We start from the raw sequence: 24,396 nt of genomic DNA on the forward strand, positions 1-24,396 counted from the left end.
CAAGAGAACTGAGCATGTTTCTGCATAGCCCAGTGCTTTGTCAGTCTCACACCTTTAGCATGCACCTGCCTACACAGGTAGCACACTGCATGAGCTTCAACCAAATGGCCATGTCTTAAAGTCAAAGGGAAGTTGTGCCCAGCCAAACAAAGGGGCGGCACCATCAGTTCAGGGGTCAAAGTACAGTCAGTCAACAGCAGTGTCCCCTCACACTCCACGGGCTGGGCATAGTCAGGGGACATTCAAAGACTGCTCCATTTCACTACAGTCTATGGAGTGGATCAGTCAGTCCTGCAGGTACAGTGCAAACAGGTAAAAGATTCACACACCACCAGTCAGGGATCTGTATAGACAACGTTCAGGATCCAGTCCATTAACACTCAGGCTTTACAAGGCTGGTAATGTGGAAACAAGGGCTTCCTGCTGCAACATTAGCTATTGACACCTTACAGAAACCCTGGACTGAGGCAGAGTGCAGACACGATGTCGCCTATTCTACAGTGGGGCCGAGATGAAGCAGACCACAGGCATCCTGAAGCTGAGCTTTCTCAGATTAATCTGGACTGGAGGTGGTTTGCAGTCCAGTCCAGCCAGAGTGTGCCACATAATCCTTGCAGGCTATACTCTGCATGACTGGATCAACCAAAGAAGGGTGCAATGAAGGCTGACAAGCCGGAAGAATGGGAGAAGTGGTCCAAGAGGGAGGAAGATGAAGACATGGAGAAGGAGGAAGTTCACCTCCGGCACAACAGAATGTAGCAGTATCACGGCACTTAATGGGCACTCAAATCCAGTAGGTATATATTGGGGATTGTGATCACTCTCTGACTATAAAACTGTTGGTGCTCAATATGCAAGCAGTTCATTCCCATTCCAAATGACTAATGATTGATGATATTGGTTCACTTTTGATGTCAGTGAATGTTTGGAATCACTTGAAGTATCTCCTGCACGTGATGGTGCCACATTGACCAATGATAAGGTGCTAAGCTCCAGTGGGCACTGAGGAAAGAACAGCAGTGACCTACAGGGTATAAGAGAAAATAGGGCCAAGGGCAGATAAGCAATGTGGCCAGACGCTTACACTTCGATTGGTATAGGAACATGCAGTTGCATGTGCGAGGAAATGCCTGCCATGCCACAGACCTGAGAGGTATTGACTTGTCTCTGCAATCTCACTACACTGATACTGAAAGGACAACTCCAGGCTACCAATGTCTGATCAGGTACATAGCGGAAGTCAAAGATGGCACTGGCACCAAAGATCATAGAATCATAGAATGCCTACAGTGGAGCAGCTGGCCATTTGGTCCATCGAATCCACACCAACCCTCTGAACAGCATCCCACCCAGATCCAGACCCCTATACTATCCCTGTAGCCCTGCATTTCCCGTGAATAGTCCACCTTGCCTGCACATCACTGGATACTATGGGCAATTTAGCATGGCCAGTCCACCTAACCTGCACATCTTTGGACTGTAGGGGGAAACCGGAGCACCCTGAGGAAACCCACGCACTCACAGGGAGAATGTGCAACCTCTACAAGAAACATGCCGAAGGGTAGAATCAAACCTGGGTCCCTGGCGCTATGGGGCAGCAGTGCTAACCACTGAGCCTCCATACTGCCCCTGGATATTTTTGTGGATTTTAAAAAAATTTCTACTTGCAATTAGGTCTGGTCATGTTGTTTAAGAGCTAGCATGATTAATACTTGGTATTTCATTTCTCAGCACAACGAAATACTTTAATATACTGACTTGAACTAAAGCAAGTTGGTGTCACCTAATTTACAAGAGAATTCACAAAACACAGGGTAAATGGCCCTTTATCAAGGTATAAAAATACAGAATTATGTTTTAGAAACCCACGTTGTGGTTTATCTTCCCTTGAACAGTGTCTATCAATTAGCATTTTCTGGAAAGCAAACAGTAACTGACACAAGTTTTTGCAGTTAGTGATCTTACATGTAAATGTGAAAGCAACATAACCCTATTGATGAAAGTGTAACATCTAATGATATGTAAAATTCAAAATGAGAGCAGTCAGTGGCACATTCTACTAAAAGAATATATCAGGATTGAAAATAGCTCAAGATGTTCCAGAGTGCCAATTACACTTGATGTATTTAGACACCTGTTAAAAGTCATCTTTAATAGAGACCAGTGAATTAAGCTCTTCCAGGTTTTCCAGCAACTAAATTAGCTTTTTAAACTTGTTAACTTTCACAGACCTTATTGCCTACACATTCAAATGTTGCCACCTATTTTGATTCTTACTTTACTCAGTGGTCAACATGAGTATTATTTTATCAGCACCCTCTCTTAAAGTGTTGACTTAGAGTCATAGAGATGTACAGCACTGAAACAAACCTTTAAGTTCAACTCATCCATGCTGACCAGATATCCTAAATTAATCTAAACCTATTTGCCAGCGCTTGGCCCATATCCTTCTAAATCCTTCCTATTCATGTACCTATCCAGATGCCTTTTAAATGTTGTAATTGTACCAGCCTTCCTCTGATACCTTGTTCCATGTACCACCCTTTGAGTGAAAATGTTTCCCCTTAGGATCCTTCTAACTCTTTCCCCTCTTGCCTTAAACCTATGCCCTCTAGAGTTAGACTCCCCTACCCTGGGGTTGTTGGGATTTTGGTTGGTTGTGAGAAACAGTTAGATTTTGCAGATAATTGCAAAGCAAAAGTAATAGATGGCCATTAATGAAACTACTGTCAAGGACTTAGCATCTTCTATGGTGTGCATTTCCCCTCTCCCACTTTCAATTTGACATCCAATACAAAGTCAAACTGATCTCCAGCATGCAACATCAGTGATATTACTAATCAAGGTAATCAGGTAAAAACAAGAACTGCAGATGCTGGAAACCAGATTCTGGATTAGAGTGGTGCTGGAAAAGTACAGCAGTTCAGGCAGCATCCGAGGAGCAGGAATACCGACATTTCATGCAAAAGCCCTTCATCAGGAATACCTGTAGACAGCAAGCAAAATGACTAGCTCCCTTTGATTTTAATTTTAAATTTAATATACAGCAATTGGTTCATGCACGTGAAATATAGTAGAAGCTAAAACATCACAAAGTTGTAAAAAAACAATTTTTATTTTATTACAGTCAATTTTTCAATCAAGCAAAAAATATTTGACTTTCAGGGCCAGTGAGTGGATGAGAGTAATTAATAACTTAGCATACCATTACATCTTAGATCCACAGCCCTTCCTCATTCCATGAAATGCACCATTTGGTGAGAAACCAGCAATCTGACTAGTCAGTTGCAAGCCTGTAATATAAAATTAATTACTTGCTCCTGCTGTAAATATCCCAACCTCAAGTCTCCCCTAAAGCATCTCCTGTTATCCTTAAACAGGTGACTGTTGCAGTCTGGTGTTTCAGAGATTCTACTTAGATATCCTTAGGTACTCTCATTAGAGTAGCGTATTGATGCAATATAATTTCTCTTATTACCGTTTCAATGTTTCCAGTCATTAAACATTCTCAGGATGGCTGGATTGTGAAGACACACTTACGGGTGGCAGGGGGAGGGGTGGAGAGAAGACACATAATTCTGCCTGAATTAACATTAAATTGCCACTCAGTGTTCAGTGTTGGTGTAGAAAATGTAAACACCTCGCTGGTGTGTTATTATGAACTTGCAGCATATTCTCAGGGTTTTGTGAAACATTCTTCACCCTGAATTAAATCAGGGCTTCACTTATTGGTGTGAGCTTGATGTTGACAACATTTGCAAAAGAGAAAAGTCCTTCTCATTTTTAGAATTGGCCTCCCTTATTTTAAGACTTGCTGATCTGTTGCCCTCTCTATTAAATTCGCTATAAATGTACGGTGCACCAATGTAATTTTGCCTCTTTCAAAGAGTATAAGGAAGGTTGCTGGACATGTGCTGATTGCCCATTGATAAGATTGCATTCTCTCCTTCTCTTCAATTGCCCAGCCCTAGAAAATAAAAAAAACAGAAATTTGAACAAGACCGACCTTGACATTGATTTACTTTTATACCATAAATCCTACTTCAGTAAGGCCAAACATCCATCACATGCAGTGTAAATAATTGCCCAAAATTCCTTTGATTGCTGGCAACATATAACCTACTGGAAAAAGGTAGCACACAGAGGGTTGCCATGGAGATTGGCACTTACATTTACCTCTTTTGTTTTGCTGTTATTTGTCCATGGCCTGTACTTTTGTTCCACGCTTAAATGGAAAAGGCTCTTCACATATTTTTGGATTCAATGAGGAAAGCTCTATTCAGCATGACTTGGGCTTTTTGCTTCTCTCCTTGCTTGAATTGAAATTAAGGAATGTTATTAAACAAGGCATTAGAGTGTGAGAATACTTCCTAGGAAGCATTAATAACAGAATGGCATTATACTTCAAACACCTTCAAGGCAGCTTTTCACATTTATAAACCTAGTTAAAAAGCTCAGCAGATCAGTTTAACCCTTCACTGCTCAAAATGAAGAGAAGCAATGACTCGGTACTGAAACATAGATGGCTTAAGGCAGTCAATCATAATCTTGGACCACCTACAGACATAGCAAACTCTGAATTCCAACAAGTATTTTATTTTTAAATGCAGCCAAATAAACGACCACAGATGTAAGTTCAGTGGCTGTCTACAAAGAGAGAATGTCATGTCTGCTGAGATGTCAAGAAAGCTTCAAAGGGATAGACTTCATAAAATCATCTAAAGGTTATGCCAGAGTGTCAACTTGACAGGAGAAAAGACAGGAAGTGGGTGAAAGATATGTTTTGTCTGTTCCTCTTTCAAGCATACACAAGAGAATTGATTAAAAGCTTGTTGAAATCATTTCATCCTGTGGAAGAAGATGTGCTAGTAAGTCGAAGTGCTCAAGTCAGTGAGCTGAAGTACTCATAAGCACTAACCTGGCTTAAGGCAATTGTTGCGATAATGGTCACAGTCAAAGAACCACCCATGAGTTACCCCTGCATTGCAGGTAAAGGGTTCTTTCACTCTTCCAACTAGCCTGCAATCCATTCAAAAGAAAAGATAACAGGATTTTAATCTTCTGGCAATACCAAGAATCGCAAAATTTACTTGTCAACCATTGATATTCTATTGTCTACTGTTCACAAATGATCCATGAACTCTGACCTATTTATCTTCTAACATTTTTTAGGGCATACTTCTACTTTCTAAACGAGTGTGAATATAGAGTCATAGAGATGCACAGCACAGAAACAGACCCTTCGGTCCAACTCATCCATGCTGACCAGATATCCCAACCAAATCTCATCCCATTTGCCAGCATTTGGCCCTTATCCCTCTAATCATTTCTTATTCAAATACCCATCCAGTTGCCTTTTAAATGCTGTACCACTTCCTCTGGCAGCCTCCACCACTTCCTCTGGCAGCCTCCACCACTTCCTCTGGCAGAGCATTCCATTGTTGTGGTTCTGTTCGCCGAGCTGGGAGTTTTTCTTGCAAACGTTTCGTCCCCTTTCTAGGTGACATCTTCAGTGCTTGGAGGCCTCCTGTGAAGCGCTTCTGTGCTGATTCCTCCAGCATTTATACTGGTTTGGAGCATTCCATACATGCACCACCCTCTGTGTGAAAAAGCTGCCCCTTGGGTCCATTTTATATCTTTCCCCTCTCCCCCTAAAAACTATGTCCTCTAGTTCTGGAATCCCCAACCCCATAGAAAAGACTTTGTCTATTTATCCTACCCATGACTATCATGATTTTATAAACATCGATGAGATCATCCCTCAACTTTCGATGCTCCAGGGAAAACAGCTGCAGCCTATTCAGCCTTTCCCGTAGCTCAAACCCTCTAACCTGGCAACATTCTTGTAAATTTTTTCTGAACTTTTTCAAGTTTCACAACATCCTTCTGAAAGGAAGGTGACCAGAATTGCACGCAATATTCCAACTGTGGCCTAACCAATGTCCTGTATGGCCACAACCTGGCCTCCTAACTCCTGTACTCAATACTCTGACCAATAAAGGAAAGCATACCAAACACCTTCTTCACTATCCTCTCTACCTGCGACTCACTTTCAAGGAGCTATGAACCTGCACTCCAAGGTCTCTTTGTTCAGCAACATTCCCTCGGACCTTACCATTAAGCGTCTAAGTCCTGCTAAGATTTGCTTTCCCAAAATGCAGCACCTCACATTTATCTAAATTAAAATCCATCTGCCATTCCTTAGCCCATTGGCCCATCTGAGCAAGATCCTGTTGTAATCTGAGGTAACCTTCTTCGCTGTTCACTACACCTCCAATTTTGGTGTCATCTGCAAACTTACTAACTATATCTCTTATGCTCATGTCCAAATCATTTACGTAAATGATGAAAAGCAGTGGACCCAGTACTGATCCTTGTGGCACTCCACTGGTCACAGGCCTCCAGTCAGAAAAACAGCCCTCTACCACCACCCTCTGTTTTCTATCTTTGAGCCAGTTCTGTATCCAAATGACTAGTTCTCCCTGTATTCCATGAGAGCTAACCTTGCTAACCAATCTCCCATGGGGAACCTTGTGGAATGCCTTACTGAAGTCCATGTAGATCATGTTCACCGTTCTCTCTCATCAATCCTCTTTGTTAATTCTTCAAAAAGCTCATTCAAGTTTGTGAGACATGATTTCCCACGCATAAAGCCATGTTGACTATTCTTAATCAGTCCTTGCCTTTCCAAGTACATGTACATCCTGTCCCTCAGGATTCCCTCCAACAACCTGCCCACCACCGATGTCAGGCTTACTGGTCTGTAGTTCCCTGGCTTGTCCTTACCACCCTTCTTAAACAGTGGCACCACATTAGCCAAGCTCTAGTCTTCCAGCACCTCACCTGTGACTATCTATGATACAAATATCTCAGCAAGAGGCCCAGCAATCACTTCCCTAGCTTCCCACAGAGGTCTAGGGTACATCTGATCAAGTCCTGGGGATTTATCCACATTTATCCCAGTCCCATATTCCTCATCATGCCCTGAGTTCATCTGCCTTCCCTGTTAGGCCTCTTGCATTGAAATAAATGCGGTTTATTTTATCAGTCCTACATTGTTCTCTGCTTTGTCCCTGCCTGCCCTGAGTGTTTGATTCGCCTTTGTTCTCAACTATACCAGTCTCAGATTGGAATCTTTCCTCACTATCTCCCTGGGTCCCACTATCCCACCTTACTAGTTTAAATCCTCCCGAGCTGCTCGAGCAAATCTCCCTGCCAGTATATTAGTCCCCTTCCAATTTAAGTGCAATCCATCCTTCTTGTTCAGGTCACTTCTACCCCAAAACAGCTTCCAATGATCCAAAAATGTGAATCCTTCTCCCATACACCAGCTCCTCAGCCATTCATTCGTCTTCTCTATCCTCCTATTCCTACCCTCACTAGCTCGCAGCACTGGGAGTAATCCAGATATTACTATCCTCGAGGACGTCCTTTTTAAATTCCTACCTAACTCTCTCTAATCTTCCTTCAGAATCTCAACCTTTTCCGTTCCTACGTCATTGGTTCCAATGTGTACAATGACCTCCTGCTGGCCCTTCTCCCCCTTGAGGACATTCTGCACCCTCTCTAAGACATCCTTGATCCTGGCACCAGGGAAGCAACACACCATTCTGATTTTTCGCTGCTGGCCACAAAAATGTCTGCCTGAACCTTGCACTAGAGATTCCCCTAAGATAATCGATCTCTTGAAACCCGACATACCCCTCATTACATTAGAGCCAGACTCAATACCAGAAACTTGACTCTTCATGTTACGTTCCCCTGAGAATCCATCATCCCCTACATTTTCCAAAACAGCATATTTGTTTGAAATGGGGATGGCCACAGAAGACTCCTGCACTAACTGCCTACCTCTCTTACCTTTCTTGGAATTACCCCATCTATGTGACTGTATCTGAGATTATCCCCCCTTCCTATAACTGCCATCCATTAGAATTTTTGCTCTTGTAAATTCCTCATTGCTTCTAACTGCCTTTCTAACTGATCCATTCGATATGATAGGATTCGCAACCAATGGCATTTATGGCAGATATAATCCTCAGTGACCCATAAACTCTCCCTAAACTCCCACACCGACAAGAAGAGCATATCACTCTACTAAGGGTCATTTTTGCTTCTTTCAATCTACAGACCCAGAAAATAGCACAGTCTTATTCCTCTACAAAATACTGCTCCAGGTTAAATGAATACTTATGGCTTATATTTTAATTTTAATCAAGAGACATTTCTCAATAAAACATATAATCAAGAAAGAACCTGTGAGAGGTGCTTGCAAATGTTGTTGTTTCTGCAAAAATCACAAGGCTGAATCATGAAGGGGTTGTATGTTAAGCTAGATACACTTGCACAAATAGCTACAAGTAACTGTACCTTGCTTCTGCAGAAATCACAAGGTGGAATCATGAGGGTGTATACCAAGAAATAACTAACCGAAAAGGGAGGTGGTCGACTGGTTAAAAACAGATGTATTAACATGACAGTTGCAATTGATATGCACATAGGGAGTTAGTATGAACAAAGTAACCAAATAAGGCATAAAATAAATATGAGTGGGGGATTGGTGGGGGGGGGGGGGGGGGAAACAGGGTTGGAGTAATCAGAGATGTAAAACAGAGGCAGTGTGAAGCTCGAGGTTATGATAGGCTACGTGCAACAGCAAAAGCAACCAATAGGGTAAAAGGAGCGTGCTGAGAGACTCAACTGAACTGTATAAATTGTAATGTAACCTTCTGATCAGAGTGCCTACTTTGTGGTCACCCATGCTTGCAAAAACATATGATTAAAGACTGCTTCAGAATTTGACTCGGGCTGAAATTATTGAACAGTGAGTTTTGTTTCTCACAAACCCACTCTACTCACTACTGCAGACTTGTTTTAAGGCAACGCTTAAAATATCCACTTATCTATTTCTATGCTGTGACCTCTCCCAACAGGTTCCTACAAGATTAGTTATGAATTTCACTGATTGTTAATTTTCCCAGACACATTCCAATGTCCAGTGATACACGAATTCAACAGCAAAGGCAATAACTGCTAACTCTGTCAGTTAGCAATTTTTACATGCAAAGCCATTATGGGCAAATCAAGCCATCAAAAGTGAGGAGGAGGAGGTAGGGAGAGAGGGAAGGAGCTAAATCAAAAAAGAGTTGTTTTTTTTTAATGCACTGTATTACTCATGTTACATAGGTCTACTTTATTCTGTCTTTTTTTTTATATTTCAAAGTGCAATTGTGTACAACTGATGACTTTCCAACCACCAAAATCACAGTGAGGTTTTTTTTTCTTTTTTTTCCCTATTAGCTATTGAATGAGTCTGCTCTTTTTTTATACACCAAAGTGCTACCATGCACAACTGAGCTATTTTTCCATCATCAAAATCATTGTGACTCTTTTTTTCTCCTTTGAATGACCACCAGAAATCACGTATGTAGCCAATCAAATAATTACAAGCAAAATGCATATGGGATGGTTCTGCTTTATAAAGGACCCAGGTGAAAAGTTCTGGCTGGACAAGCCATTGCTTGTTATCAAGGGAACGTTTACTCAATGAACTCCACAGGGAGATGAATTAATGATTTCTCCATAGGCCTAATAAGAGTTACCACAAGAGTATAGATCAATTTCAAAGTAGGATATCTCTTCCTGCCCTGTGTGCCTTACAAATGGGCTGAATTTCTTTTATCGAAATGCACATTTGTAGGTTCACACTTTCATGGGCTCAAAATGCCAAAAGTTCTCTGATCCCAGATAAAATATTTGATGGTACAGGTAATGTAAGGAGCCAATCGTAATCACTGAAAAGCTTGTCCCTTCCTTCGATCAATACAAAAATATTTGATAATGGAAACCATTGAGTAATTCAAATAAGCCAGGGAGCTGACTGATTTTTCTCCAACTTAAGCTGGTGAAGTGAATTTGTTGTGGTGCACCCTGAGGGTGATATCAATTAACACAGACCAGGGATTGAAATGAAACCACCTTGGTCAGTATACCTCGGTAGTTAGAGTGTGACAATGGAAGGTTAATCTGCTTAATAGAATTATCACCCTATTTTGTTAAAAAAAGTTGGATTTGCACAGCCTCTTGCATCTCCAGAACTTTTCTCGATCAAGTTGACTTATCTGAATGGCTGCCATTTTGAACTGCACATAAGCACATTTATTTCAGTGTCCCACAAATTCAGGACATGACTTTTAGATCCGCTGAAGGTAACCCCGAATCCAATTACTAAGGTAATCAGAATCTTCAATCTTAGTTTGTCATTCTTATCTCAGTTTTGTTTAGATTTTCGCAGAGTTTTGCATCAAAAATTAGATCAATCAAGGTTCATAAGTTGAGTTTCTCTTAATTTGAGAGATTTTCTATTTCATATCTCTACGATTAGACCCCAGGTGAAGTTACACAAATTTTTATAGCTCAGATGAGATGCTCACAAAGCAAGGAGGTAAGGACAGGCTCCCCTTTTCCAAATGAAAATGTGTTGCTGGTTAAAGCACAGCAGGTTAGGCAGCATCTCAGGAATAGGGAATTCGACGTTTCGAGCATAAGCCCTTCATCAGGAATCCTTCCTGATGAAGGGCTTATGCTCGAAACGTCGAATTCCCTATTCCTGAGATGCTGCCTAACCTGCTGTGCTTTAACCAGCAACACATTTTCAGCTGTGATCTCCAGCATCTGCAGACCTCATTTTTTACTCCCCTTTTCCAATTACCCATACCAACAGTATTCATGTATGAAAGATTATCTCCTTTGTGAATATCTCCCTCCCAAATCAAATGAATTTATATTTTAAAGGAGCTAAATTAATCAGGCTTACCTAAGTTAGCAAAAGAGAGGCTTTATTAGTGACTAACATTGAGAAGAAATAATTGTACAACGCATTCAGAAATGAGATAACGGGAGTCCAGAGACAGTCTATTCCATTAGGGCAAAAGGAAAGGCTGGTAGGTATAGGCAATGCTGGATGACTAGAGAAATTGAGGGTTTGATTATGAAAAAGAAGGAAATGTATATCAGGAAGATTGAGAGCATCATTAGAAATATATAAAGATGGTGGGAGTATACTCAAGAGGGAAATCAGGAGGGCAAAAAGTGGACATGAGATAGCTTTGGCAAATAGGGTAAAGGAGAATCCAAAGGGTTTTTACGGATACATTAAGGACAAAAGGGTAACTAGGGAGCAAATAGGGCCCCTCAAAGATCAGCAAGGCAGCCTTTGTGTGGAGCCGCACGAAATGGGGGAGATACTAAATGAGTATTTTGCATCAGTGTTTACTGTGGAGAAGAACATGGAAGATATAGAATGTGGGGAAATAGATGAGGACATCTTGAAAAGTGTCCATATTACAGAGGAGAAAGTGCTGAAATTCTTGAAATGCGTAAAAGTAAATAAGTCACCAGATCAGGTGCACCCAAGAAATCTGTGGGGAGCTAGGAAAGTGATTGCTGGACCTCTTGCTGAGATATTTGTATCATTGATTGTAACAGGTGAGGTGCCAGAAGACTGGAGGTTGGCAAATGTGGTGCCACTGTTTAAGAAGGGTGGTAAGGACAAGCCAGGGAACTATAGACCAGTGAGCCTGACGTTGGTGGTGGGCAAGTTGTTGGAGGGTTAATCCTCAGAGGGTCAGTGTGGACTGGTTGGGCTGAAGGGCCGATTTCCACACAATAGGTAATCCAATCAACCCGCCACCACCATTCTCTGTCTTCTACTTTAGAACCAGCCTGTATCCAAATGGCCAGTTCTCCCTGCATTCCATGAGATCTAACCTTGCTAACCAGTCTCCCATGGGGAACCTTGTCAAACACCTTACTGAAATCCATATAGATTACATCCATCACGCTGCCCTCATCAATCCTCTTTGTTACATCCTCAGAAATCTCAATCAAGTTGCGAGACATGATTTCCCACACACAAAGCCATGTTGACTATCCCTCATCAGTCCTTGTCTTTCCAAATACATGTACATCCTGTTCCTCAGGATTCCCTCCAACCCCACCACTATAGGCTCACAGATCTATAGTTCTCTGGCTTGTCCTTACTACCCTTCTAAAACCGTGACACCACATTAGCCAACCTCCAGTCTTATGGCATCTCACCTGTAACTATTGATTATACAAATATCTCAGCAAGAGGCCCAGCAATCACTTCCATAGCTTCCCACAGAGTTCTAGGGTACATCTGATCAGGTCCTGGGGATTTATCCATATTTATGTATTTCAAGACATCCAGCACTTCCTCCTCTGTAATATGGACATTCTTCAAGGGTGTTCCTCTTGCAACATGTATGAGGTGAGGGAAGCCATTAGCGTCCCTGCTGAGTACACTTGCAAGAAGTGCACCCATCTCCAGCTCCTCCAAACCCGTGTTAGGGAACTGGAGCTGGAGTTGGATGAACTGCGGATCATTCGGGAGGCAGAGGAGGTCATAGATCGGAGCTTTAGGCAAGTAGTTACTCCGAAAGTTCAAGATAGATGGGTGACAGTGAGGGGGAGTGGGAGGAGGAAGCCAGTGCAGGGACCCCCTGCGGTCATTCCCCTCAAGAACAAGTATACCGTTTTGGATACTTGTGGGGGGGATGACTTACCAGGGGCAAGCAACGAGATTCAGGCCTCTGGCACGGAGCCTGGCCCCGTTGCTCAGAAGGGTAGGGTGGAGAAAGGTAGAGCAATAGTTCTTGGGGACTCGATAGTGAGGGGTACAGACAGACGGTTTTGTGGGGGCGACAGGGACTCACGTTTGGTATGTTGCCTCCCAGGTGCAAGGGTACGTGATGTCGCTGATCGTGTATTCCGGGTCCTTAAGGGGGAGGGGGAACAGCCCCAGATCGTGGTCCACGTTGGCACCAACGATATAGGTAGGAAGAGGGGTGAGGATGTCAGACAGGCTTTCAGGGAGCTAGGTTGGAAGCTCAGAGTTAGAACAAACAGAGTTGTAGTCTCTGGTTTGTTACCCGTGCCACGTGATAGAGAGTCGAGGAATAGGGAGAGAGAGCAGTTAAATGCGTGGCTACAGGGATGGTGCAGGAGGGAGGGATTCCGGTTTCTGGACAACTGGGGTCCTTTCTGGGGAAGGTGGGACCTCTATAAAAAGGATGGTCTACACCTGAACCTGAGGGGCACCAGTATTCTTGGGGGGAGGTTTGCTAGTGCTCTTTGGGAGGGTTTAAACTAACTCCGTGGGGGCATGGGAACCAGGACTGTAGCTTTAGGGTACAGGACCTTGAGTGTAGGGAGGTTAGGAATAATGCAGTGATCTCTAAGGAGGGTGCCTGTAACCAGAAGGGTGGATTGAAGTGTGTATACTTCAATGCCAGAAGTATAAGGAATAAGGTAGGTGAACTTGCAGCGTGGGTTGGTACCTGGGACTTCGATGTTGTGGCCATTACAGAGACATGGGTAGAACAGGGACAAGAATGGCTGTTGCACGTTCCAGGGTTCAAATGTTTTAGTAGGATCAGACATGGGGGTAAAAAAGGGGGAGGCGTGGCATTACTTGTCAAAGATAGTATCACAGCAGTGGAATGGACGATGGAAGAGGACTTGCCATCTGAGGTAGTTTGGGCTGAGGTTAGAAATAGGAAAGGTGAGGTCACCCTGTTAGGTGTTTTCTACAGGCCTCCTAATAGTCCTAGAGAAGTAGAGGATAATATTGCGGGGATGATTCAGGAAAAGAGTGAAGGTAGCAGGGTGGTTGTTATGGGGGACTTTAACTTCCCAGATATTGACTGGGAGAGCTATAGCTCGAGTTCATTAGATGGGTCGGTGTTTGTACAATGTGTGCAGGAGGGTTTCCTGACACAATATGTCGACAGGCCAACAAGAGGGGAGGCTATATTGGATTTGGTTCTAGGTAATGAACCAGGCCAGGTGTTAGACTTGGAGGTAGGTGAGCACTTCGGGGACAGTGACCACAACTTGGTGACTTTTACTTTAGTGATGGAGAGGGATAATCGTGCGCCGCAGGGCAAGAGTTATAGCTGGGGGCAGGGAAATTATGATGCAGTGAGGCATGACTTAGGATGTGTGGATTGGAAAAACAGGCTTCAAGAGAAGAACACTAATGAGATGTGGGGATTGTTCAAGGAGCAGCTACTGCGTGTCCTCGATAGGTATGTACCAGTCAGGCATGGTGTAAAGGGCCTTGTGAGGCAGCCGTGGTTTAGTAAGGAATTGGAGTCCCTTGTGAAAGGGAAGAAGGCGGCATATGTAAAGATGAGGCGTGAAGGTTCAGTAGGGGCGATTGAGAGTTATAAGGTAGCCAGGAAGGAGCTAAAGAGGGAGCTAAGAGAAGCGAGAAGGGGACATGAAAAGTCTTTAGCTGGTAGGATTAGGGAAAACCCAAAGGCTTTCTATAGGTATGTCAAGAATAAAAGGATGACTAGGGTAGGTATCGGCCCAGTCAAGGATAGTAGTGGGAAGTTGTGTGTGGAGGCGGAGGAGATTGGAGAGACATTAAATCAGTACTTTTCATCAGTATTCACTCAGGAACAGGACACTGTTGCTGATGTGAATATGGAATCACAAATAATTAGAATGGATGCCCTGGAAATATGCAGGGAAGAGGTTTTGGGAATATTGGAAAGGATGAATATAGATAAGTCTCCTGGGCCTGATGGCATTTACCCCAGGATCCTATGGGAAGCTAGGGAGGAGATAGCAGAGCCATTGGCCTGGATTTTTATGTCGTCATTGTCAACGGGAATAGTACCAGAGGACTGGAGGATAGTGAATGTGGTCCCATTGTTCAAGAAAGGGAGTAGGGATAGCCCTAGTAACTATAGGCCAGTGAGTCTGACTTCAGTGGTGGGCAAAGTCTTAGAGAGAATGGTAAGGGATAAGATTTATGAACATCTGGGTAGGAATAACGTGATCAGGGATAGCCAGCATGGTTTTGTGAAGGGCAGGTCGTGCCTCACAAACCTTATTGAGTTCTTTGAGAAGGTGACTAAGAAAGTGGACGAGGGTAAAGCAGTAGATGTTGTGTATATGGATTTTAGTAAGGCGTTCGATAAGGTTCCCCATGGTAGGCTAATGCTAAAACTACGGAGGTATGGCATTGAGGATACATTAGAGGTTTGGATTAGGAATTGGCTGGCTGGAAGGAGACAGAGGGTAGTAGTTGATGGATTATGTTCATCTTGGAGCGCAGTTACTAGCGGTGTACCACAAGGATCTGTTTTGGGACCATTGCTTTTTGTTATCTTTATAAATGATCTAGAGGAAGGACTTGAAAGCTGGGTAAGCAAGTTTGCGGATGACACAAAAGTCGGTGGAGTTGTGGATAGTGAGGAAGGAAGTGGTAGGTTACAGCGGGATATAGATAAGTTGCAGAGCTGGGCGGAAATGTGGCAAATGGAATTCAATGTAGCTAAGTGCGAAGTCGTTCACTTTGGTAGGAATAACAAGATGATGGATTACTGGGCTAATGGTAGGCTACTTGGTAGTGTGGATGAGCAGAGGGATCTTGGTGTCCATGTACACAGATCTCTGAAAGTTGCCACCCAGGTAAATAGTGCTGTGAGGAAGGCATATGGTGTACTGGGCTTTATTGGCAGAGGAATTGAGTTCCGGAGTCCTGAGGTCATGTTGCAGTTGTATAAGACTCTGGTGCGGCCTCATCTGGAGTATTGTGTGCAGTTTTGGTCGCCATACTATAGGAAGGATGTGGAAGCTTTAGAACGAGTGCAGAGGAGGTTTACTAGGATGTTGCCTGGAATGGTAGGAAAATCTTATGAGGAAAGGCTGAGGCACTTGGGGCTGTTCTCATTGGAGAAGAGAAGGTTTAGGGGAGATCTGATAGAAGTGTATAAGATGATTAGGGGTTTAGATAGGGTAGATACTAAGAACCTTTTACCGCTAATGGAGTCAGGTGTTACTAGGGGACATAGCTTTAAATTAAGGGGTGGTAGGTATAGCACAGATGTTAGGGGTAGATTCTTCACACAGCGGGTTGTGAGTTCATGGAATGCCCTGCCCGTATCAGTGGTGAACTCTCCTTCTTTATGGTCATTTAAGCGGGCATTGGATAGGCATTTGGAAGTTATTGGGCTAGTATAGGTTAGGTAGGATTCGGTCGGCGCAACATCGAGGGCCTAAGGGCCTGTACTGCGCTGTATCCTTCTATGTTCTATGTTCTATGTTCTATGTGTCTTTGGCTTGTGTATTCTTTCAAAGGGTAATGGGGAACATCCTCCAAGGGGTGGCTGGAGTGTCAGTCTAACTTAATGTTTTAATCTTAGGACCTACTGTAAAAAGGAGTAGTTGGAGAGTTTGGAGGAGGTGTTACACATTTTTTCTGTGGCTAACGTCCGCCTAAAAAAGGAAAAGTGTATGTTCCAGATAAACAAGTAACATACCTCAGGTGCAAGGTTGACAAGGATGGATTACAGTCTGTCAAAGAGAAGGTGGTGGCTCTAAACAGGGCTCGAACTCCGAGGAACACAATAGAGTTGAAGACTTTTCTCAGTCTGCTAAATTATTATGGGAAATTTGTACTGAACCCAGCGACCCTACTAACATCCCAAGTCCTGCTAAAGTGAAAATCAGAAATGGTCGTGGTAAATGCCACAAGAGAAAGCCTTTGCAAATGTCAGACAACTACTACTGACAACAAATCTATTAGCTCATTACAACCCCGAGACTATTCATTGTAACTTGCAATACCACCCCACTATGAGATAGGGATGGTTTTACTGCACTGTTGGGACAATGGAACAGAATGTTCGATTGCACATATATATTACAAATCCTGGCACGGAAATAATCCTGGCCATGGTAATCATAATGAAACATTTTCACCAGTATGACTAGGGTTGACATTTCACCATAGTAACTGATCACTAACCTTTACTGGGTCTCTTCAAGGTGATTGTGCCCATCGTATGGGCTTGGTTCCAGCACAGGACATTGTTATTAGATGCATATGAATGTACCTTGGAACATTGTAGGTGCCTTGAGTTGCCTGCCGCTACTCACCAGTCACTGAGTGTATTTAAGACAGAGATAGAAATGTCAGGGGATCAACAGCTATGGGGAGAAGGCAGGAGAAAGGAGTCGAGAAACATATAAGCCATGATAGAAAGGTGAAGTAGATCAATGGGCCAAATGGTCTAATTCTGCTGCTAAATCTTATGTCGTTATGGTCTCAAATGGTCTGGCTGAGCGGGAAGCTCAGGTATTCAAAGGTAGGATGACAAAGCAAAGCAAAGGTTCTTTGGAAATTTAGCTAAGACTTCAACTATAATCATATGATGATGGCACTAGCTCCAGTAGAATTACTGATGGGCCGCTGCCTTCAGACTAGGCTTAGTCGGATTTTTTTGAACCAAGAAAAGAGATCACAATGGGCATAAGGTTGACAAAGATTTTAAACTGGGAGATACTTCCTGATGAAGGAACTTTAGTGACCGTTGTCCAAGGATTCTGGGAATTATTCTTAAAAAAGCTGGACCAGTATTGTACATGGTTAAAACCAGGCAGAGGATGACAAAAAAAAGCACATTGATCACCTCTGTCAGTGAGAACCCTCCACAGAGATGATTGTTTCGACAGAAACATCATCACTGGCAACCTGCAGACAGGAAATTCCACTCATTAACAGCTTGAGAACCTGTCCTCTCTCACCATGTCCCCCTCACTTTTGATGGTTTATATTGTCCTTAACAAGCTCTGCATATAAATGCTTACAGAGGAACATTGATTATCCGAATATCAATTATCCGAATATCGGATTATCCAAAGGGAATCTCAAGGTCCCGATAGAAACATTATGTCAAAGAGCTGTTTCAACCCTGATCGTGCCTTTTGTTTACAGGTACAATGATTAAAAATGAACTCGGCTCACTGAAATGCTGCCGAGAGCAGGCTTGGACAGTCCAGGCGCCGTCTCTAAATGACTGACCCTCCCGCCCTCTCTTTCTCTCCCCACACACTTGCCCTGGAGTTCTACGCAGGGGTGAACCCTGAACCACTCTTCCCCAGATAATCTCTCCAACATTGTCCTGTACAGGGCAAAGATGGAACCTGTCAAAAAGTAATGTGCGTGTGTATGCTATTTGGAGACTCACTCCACAAAGGCAGCAGCAGTCTTATTGTTGGTGTCCAGTCCGGCTGTCCATTTGCCAACTCCCAGCCCAGCTCTGCAGCTTTTCTATGTCCCTCTATAACCTACAACATCCTTCGTCACTATCCACAACTCTACCGACCTAGTGTCATCTGCAAATGTACTAACCCATCCTTCTATGCCGTCATCCAGGTCAAGTATAAAAATGACAAACAGCAGTGGACTCAAAACAGATCCTTGTGCTACACCACTAGTAACTGAACTCCAGGATGAATACAGGGGAACCTCGATTATCCGAATACCAATTATCCGAAAATCAGATTATCCAAAGGAGATCTCGAGGTCTCGATGGAAACTTTACATCAAGAATACGTTTCCAATAGTGATCACGTCTTTTGTTTACAGTGATTAAACAGACACCGTCTCCAAATGACTGACCTCCCGCCCTCTCCCTCTCCCTTTCCCCACACTCTCCCTGGAGTTCTGCAGAGGGTGTACCCTTACACCCAACCCTCCCCACGCTTCCCAGGAATAATCTCTCCAACATAGTCCTGAGCAGGGCAAACGTGGAACTGTCAAAAATTTGCAGTAAAAAGTAGTGTGTGTGGCTGTGGCTGTGTGTGTGCGCGAGCTATTTGGAGACTTACTCCACAAAGGCCGCTAGAGCAGCAGCAGTCTTGTTGTTGATGTGCAGGCTGGCTGCCTCGGAGAGAGGGTGGGGGTGGACAGAGAGGGAGGTGCAGGGGGCTGTGTTGGGGGCAAAGGTTCAGCAATTCTAGAAAGTATCCTGTCTTTTGCCTGTGGAGCAAATCAGTTCCTAGCTTATGAATATTACACTTTCACCAGTAATTTGACTGTGTTTGTGCCCCTAAGGAAGACTTCTTTATGTTGACAACACAGTAAACATCTACTGACTATCAACTTACTGGACTCTATAATTCATGTGAACTAATTCTGAATATTAGATTTTAAATAATTTGCAATTTATAACTTCTGAACTTTTCCTTCCTCCATCCTTTCTTTAATCCATGTGTCTTGTGTAAATGTGAACCATATCCCTAAGTTTTGATTACAGTCATAAACCTTACTTTATTTCAATCCAAAAAGAATTTGCTGTAGGACATTTTTTAACAGAACTTCACAGAGTTATGGGAAACACACCACTGCCTATATTTTATGAGAGAAAAGAAAATAAGAGAAAGGGAATTTTTAAATTCATTCTATTATGGACAGAAAATATACTTGAATACACTTCTCCCATTTGTCCATTACACATGGAAGTAAAACATTGGGCAGTCGTCTGTATTTGCATTGAGTCAGCAGTTAGATATCTAAAGTAGAACTGGATTCCATTGACAGCTGCTTAACTAAAATGGGTGGAAGTGGAGGGGGTGGATGGCAATGATGCTCTAGATAGGATCACTCAAAGCAAATGCTAAATAGTTTGGCATTCACAATAAACAAAAAGAGACATATTTCCTAAATAGTTCTGATTTGTCTTTTATTTCTTTCTTTTTATCTCCCAAATATTTTTGAACTCAGAGTCATATTGCACGGAAACAGTCCCTTTGGTCCAACTCAGTCAAGCTGACCAAGCTTCCCAGACTAATTTACCTGCCTGCTTTTGCCCCATATCCCTCTAAATTTTTTCTAATCATGTACCTGTCCAAATATAACTGTACCTGCATCTATCACTTCATTTCACATACAACCACTCTTTGTGTGAAAAAGTTGCCTCTCAGGTCCATTTTAAATCTTTCTCCTCTCACCTTAAAAAATGCCCTCTTGTTTTGAACTTTACAGCCCCAAGGCTTTTGCTGTTTACTTTCTCTGTGTCCCTCATGATTTTGTAAACCTCTACAAAACCTCCTATGCTCCAGTGAAAAAACATCCCAGCCTATCCAGCCTCTCCTTATAAATCAATACCTCCAGTCCCAGCAACATCTTGGTACATCTTTTGTGAACCCTTTTCAATTTAATACTCACCTTCCTATACTAGAGCAATCAGAACTGCACACAGTACTCCAAACGTGCCTCAACAATGTCCAATACAACCTCAACATGATGTCCCAACTCCTACACTCAATGGTCCGACCAATGAAGGCAAGTATCTTAAACGCCTTTTTAACCATCCTGTCTACCCGTGAAGCAACTCACAAGAACCTATGTGCCTGAACCCCTAGGTCTCTCTATTCGACAACACTACCCAGGGCCCTACCATTAAATGTATAAATCCTGCCTTTTTTCATTTAACCAAAAAGCATTACCTCTAATTTGTAACCAATATAAACATTTGGAATTATTTATTTAAATGCAATCATTGTTTAATAACTTGCTAAATATTCTGTCTACATTAAGGTACATTTCTGAACAGGTTAAACATAAGCTCCCAAGTAGGATTGTTATCCATGCCAGTTCATGTATTCATGACCTTAACAGCGGGAAGCACACAAGGAAAATAACACTTGTTCTCATGTTTACTCTTATCTAATTGAAGCAATGTAAAACTAAAATCACCAAGAAGTAGCAATAATGGACAAGGAAAGCAAGGTCAGACAATTAAGCAAAATGAGAGCTCGTTTATATTATAGAACCATTTCTACATAAATCATATTATGCCACACTGTACCTGATGCTGGCAAATTACAAACTAATACTTCCATATAAATTTGTGCAGAAATCAGCCAGATTTTCAAGAAATGAGAAATGAAGATATATAGAAGCAAAAAAAAATCAAATTGTAATTGCATTGTTACACTACAGGAATACCACTTTACATTTGCTTCATTCCTCTGTGTGATATCTCAAGATCATCACCATGAGCGGGCTAGATATATCTTAACTTCATCTCTACATAACTTGCTGCAGAAGCTTCTGTATCAAATCTGTGCAGTACACTGGGAATAAGTGGAGTAAATTGAAATGGAAGCCTGTTATGCCGGGAAGAGCAATTGAATGTAATTGCAGTGAATTACTTCAATGTTTCTCTTACCCTACTGTTCCATGTTTAGTGAAAGCTCCATTGGTGTGTGCAAATGGTAATAAAATTTCATTTCTTTTTTGTTAAACCTGTGGTTGCTGGGACTATCTTTAGACTAATTTTGAATAAGGTGTAGGGTTTGCAATTCTGCAATACCCAAGCACCACTCTAGAGTCTAAGGAAGACCAGAAAATTATGGCCATTGCCTTCATAGCTTTCACTCTTACTTTCAACAGTGTCCTTGGATACATCCCATCCAATCCTGGCTCTTTACTAACTTTAAGTGAATCCAATACTTCATCAATTTTAAACTGGTCAGGTGTCTAAACTAGCTCCTCTTTCACCATGATATTCACAGCATCTAGTTCCTTTGTAAGTACAAAGTATTTATTTAGTAACTTAGCCATTCTTCCAACTCTGTGCATTAATCCTCATTTTAGTCCATTCCTCTTTTACCACTTTCTTATTACTTAAATATGCAAGAAGACATTTGGATTCACTTTTATGTTAGCTGCCCATCTCTTTTCATTCTATCTTTGCTTTACTTCTTTGAGTTTTCAGGTTCCCCTTGATCCTTTTATATTCAACCTGGCTATCAATTGTATTATCCATCTGATATCATTATTATAAGCACACCTTTACTGTTTCATCTTAATCTAAATTTCTTTTGTGATCCAGAAAAACCTGGATTGATTAAAGATCATGGGACTATAAGATATAGGAGCAGAATTAGGTCTTTCAGCCTATCAAGTCTGGTCCACCATCCAATTAGGGATGATATGATTCTCAACCCCATTCACCTGTCTTCTCCCCACAATCTTTGATCCCTTAACTAATCAAGAACCTATCTATCTAAATTAGATTACTTACAAGTCCACACCGACCCACCGAAGTGCAACCCGTACCCCAACATTTACCCTTTACCTAACACTGCGGGCAATTTAGCATGGCCAATTCACCTGACCTGCACATCTTTGGACTGTGGGAAGAAACCGGAGCACCCGGAGGAAACCCACACAGACACGGGGAGAACGTGCAAACTCCACACAGTCAGTCGCCTGAGTCAGGAATTGAACCTGGGTCTCTGGCGCTGTGAGGCAACAGTGCTAACCACTGCGCCACCGTGCCACCCACTCTTAAATCTTAAATCTACTCAATGACTTGGCTTCCACAGCCCTCTGCAGTGATTCATTTCACAGATTAACCACCCTCTGGCTGAAGAAACTACCCTCATTTTAGTTCTAAAAGGTCATCCCTTCACTCTGAGTCTATGCCCTCAGGTTCTAGTCTCTCCTACAGTGGAGACATCTTCTCCAAATCCACTCATTCCAGGCCTATCAGTACTCTGTAAGTTTCAATGAGATTCACCTCATCTTTCTAGACACCATCAAGTACAGACCCAGAGTCCTCAACCACTTCCCATATAACAAGCTCCTCCACCCCAGGATCATTCTTGTAGAGCAGCAGAACTATATTGTGGTAGGTACATGGACCACGACAACTGGATCGTTTCCCTCCCATTCCAAGTTCCACTGCAGCCAATCTGAGATATCCTGAAGCTGGGCACCAGGCAGGCAACATGGCTCCAGGACTCCTGATTCTGACCACAGAGAACAGTGTCTATTCCCCTGACCATACAACCCCCAATTATGAATACAGTTTTTTTTTACCCCTTGTTGAATAGCTCCTTTTACTATGATCAGTTTGCTCAACTTCCCTACAACACCACTCTCATCCACACTGGGAGAAAGCATCTTAAACATGCTGGACAAGCTCAAGGGCTGAAGCTCCTTTGGCGCTACCTCTTAGATCCCTCTAGCTGCTTCACTCATAGTCACATCTTGTCTCTGACTACTGACCACATTCGAAGTAGTTAATCTAATAGAGTGCTTCCTGAAACACAGCATCCAGGTATTGCTTGCCCTCACTGATGAGTCGCAGTGTTCAAAGCTCAGAGACCAACTCATCAACTCTGAGCTGGAGTTCCTCAGTCAACCAACACTGCCACAGATGTTGTCACTATAAACTATAATGGGGTCCATTAGCTCCAATATCATTCCTGGCCCATCTTCTCTATTTTAATTACTTAGTTCTTTATTAGGTCTTTATAAAATTCATATCGGTCTCTTAGTTTGTAATCTGAAAATATTCCCCCTATTTACCTTCGATCTGAAGGTAACCTATAATATATCAACAAATCAGTAGCTATCACCAAGCAAATAACTTAGGGTTTACCTGTGATGTCACTCTTTTGTACTTGGTCCCTGATCTTGGGCTTCCATTCATCCTGTTTAAAATAAAAACCTTACAAACTATGAACCAAAAAAGCAAGCAAAAAGCACCTTTTCCTCTCTGCACCAAATTCCCCGAACTATATTCTCACTTATGCTGTGTCTCACCCTGGGTGTGATCTCTCATTTCTGACTGTGCGAAGCTTATTATCTTCTTTATCTTGCCAGTTTGTGGAAGTATACTTTGGCTGTACTAGTTCTTTCTCTTTTCGAGGGACACCAATCATTTGGTTCCTGTTTTATCTGCTGATCTATGACTCTAATTTCTCTGAGCCTGATCCACCAGGCAGTTGAAAGGAAACAGGCAGCTAGTTTTAAGAGTTTATAAAAATTTATCCATGGGATGTATGCATCACTGGCTAGACCAGCATTTCGTTGTCTGTCCCTAATAGCTCAGAGGACAAGTTAAGAGTCAGCTATATTGTTCTGGGTCTAGAGTGACATGTAGGGCAGACCAGGTGAAGAAGGCAGTTAGCTTCCCTAAAGGACATTCATGAACTAGATAGTTTTTTCTGACAATCGACTTCTGACATTAGACTTTTAATTCCATATTTTATTGAATTCAAATTGCACCATTTGCCACAGCAGGATTCAAACTTGGGTCCCCAGAACATTACCTGGGTCTCTGGATTAACAGTCCAGAAATACTACCACCAGGTCATCACCACAAGCCCCAAAAGTGATCTCAATCTCCAGTCACCATTTAGTTCTGAATAGTGTTAAAGGTAAATGCCCCATCTGGAAAACCCAGCCAGAGTCAGGTCTTTGACACCACAGCGAGCTCAGCTGTATAGGCAGTCATTAAAGAAAACTGGGTGAGCAACAGTAACAGGAGATTTGTGAGTTAGAGGAGCAAGCAGGAGTTTCTGTGGCCACAAATGTGAATCCAGGATGACATGTTGCCTCCCTGGTGCCAGGTTCAAGGATATTAGTAAACAGCCTGTGGGAGGAAGAGGAATGTTCAGCAGGCATGGTCCATATTGATATCAACAACTTTGGCAGAAAGAGAGAATATGGTACTGCAGTCAGAGCTTAGGGACTCCAAAAGTAGTCATTTCTGG

This window comes from Hemiscyllium ocellatum, chromosome 14, assembly GCF_020745735.1.
Source record: "Hemiscyllium ocellatum isolate sHemOce1 chromosome 14, sHemOce1.pat.X.cur, whole genome shotgun sequence".
In the NCBI taxonomy this organism is placed as follows: domain Eukaryota; kingdom Metazoa; phylum Chordata; class Chondrichthyes; order Orectolobiformes; family Hemiscylliidae; genus Hemiscyllium; species Hemiscyllium ocellatum.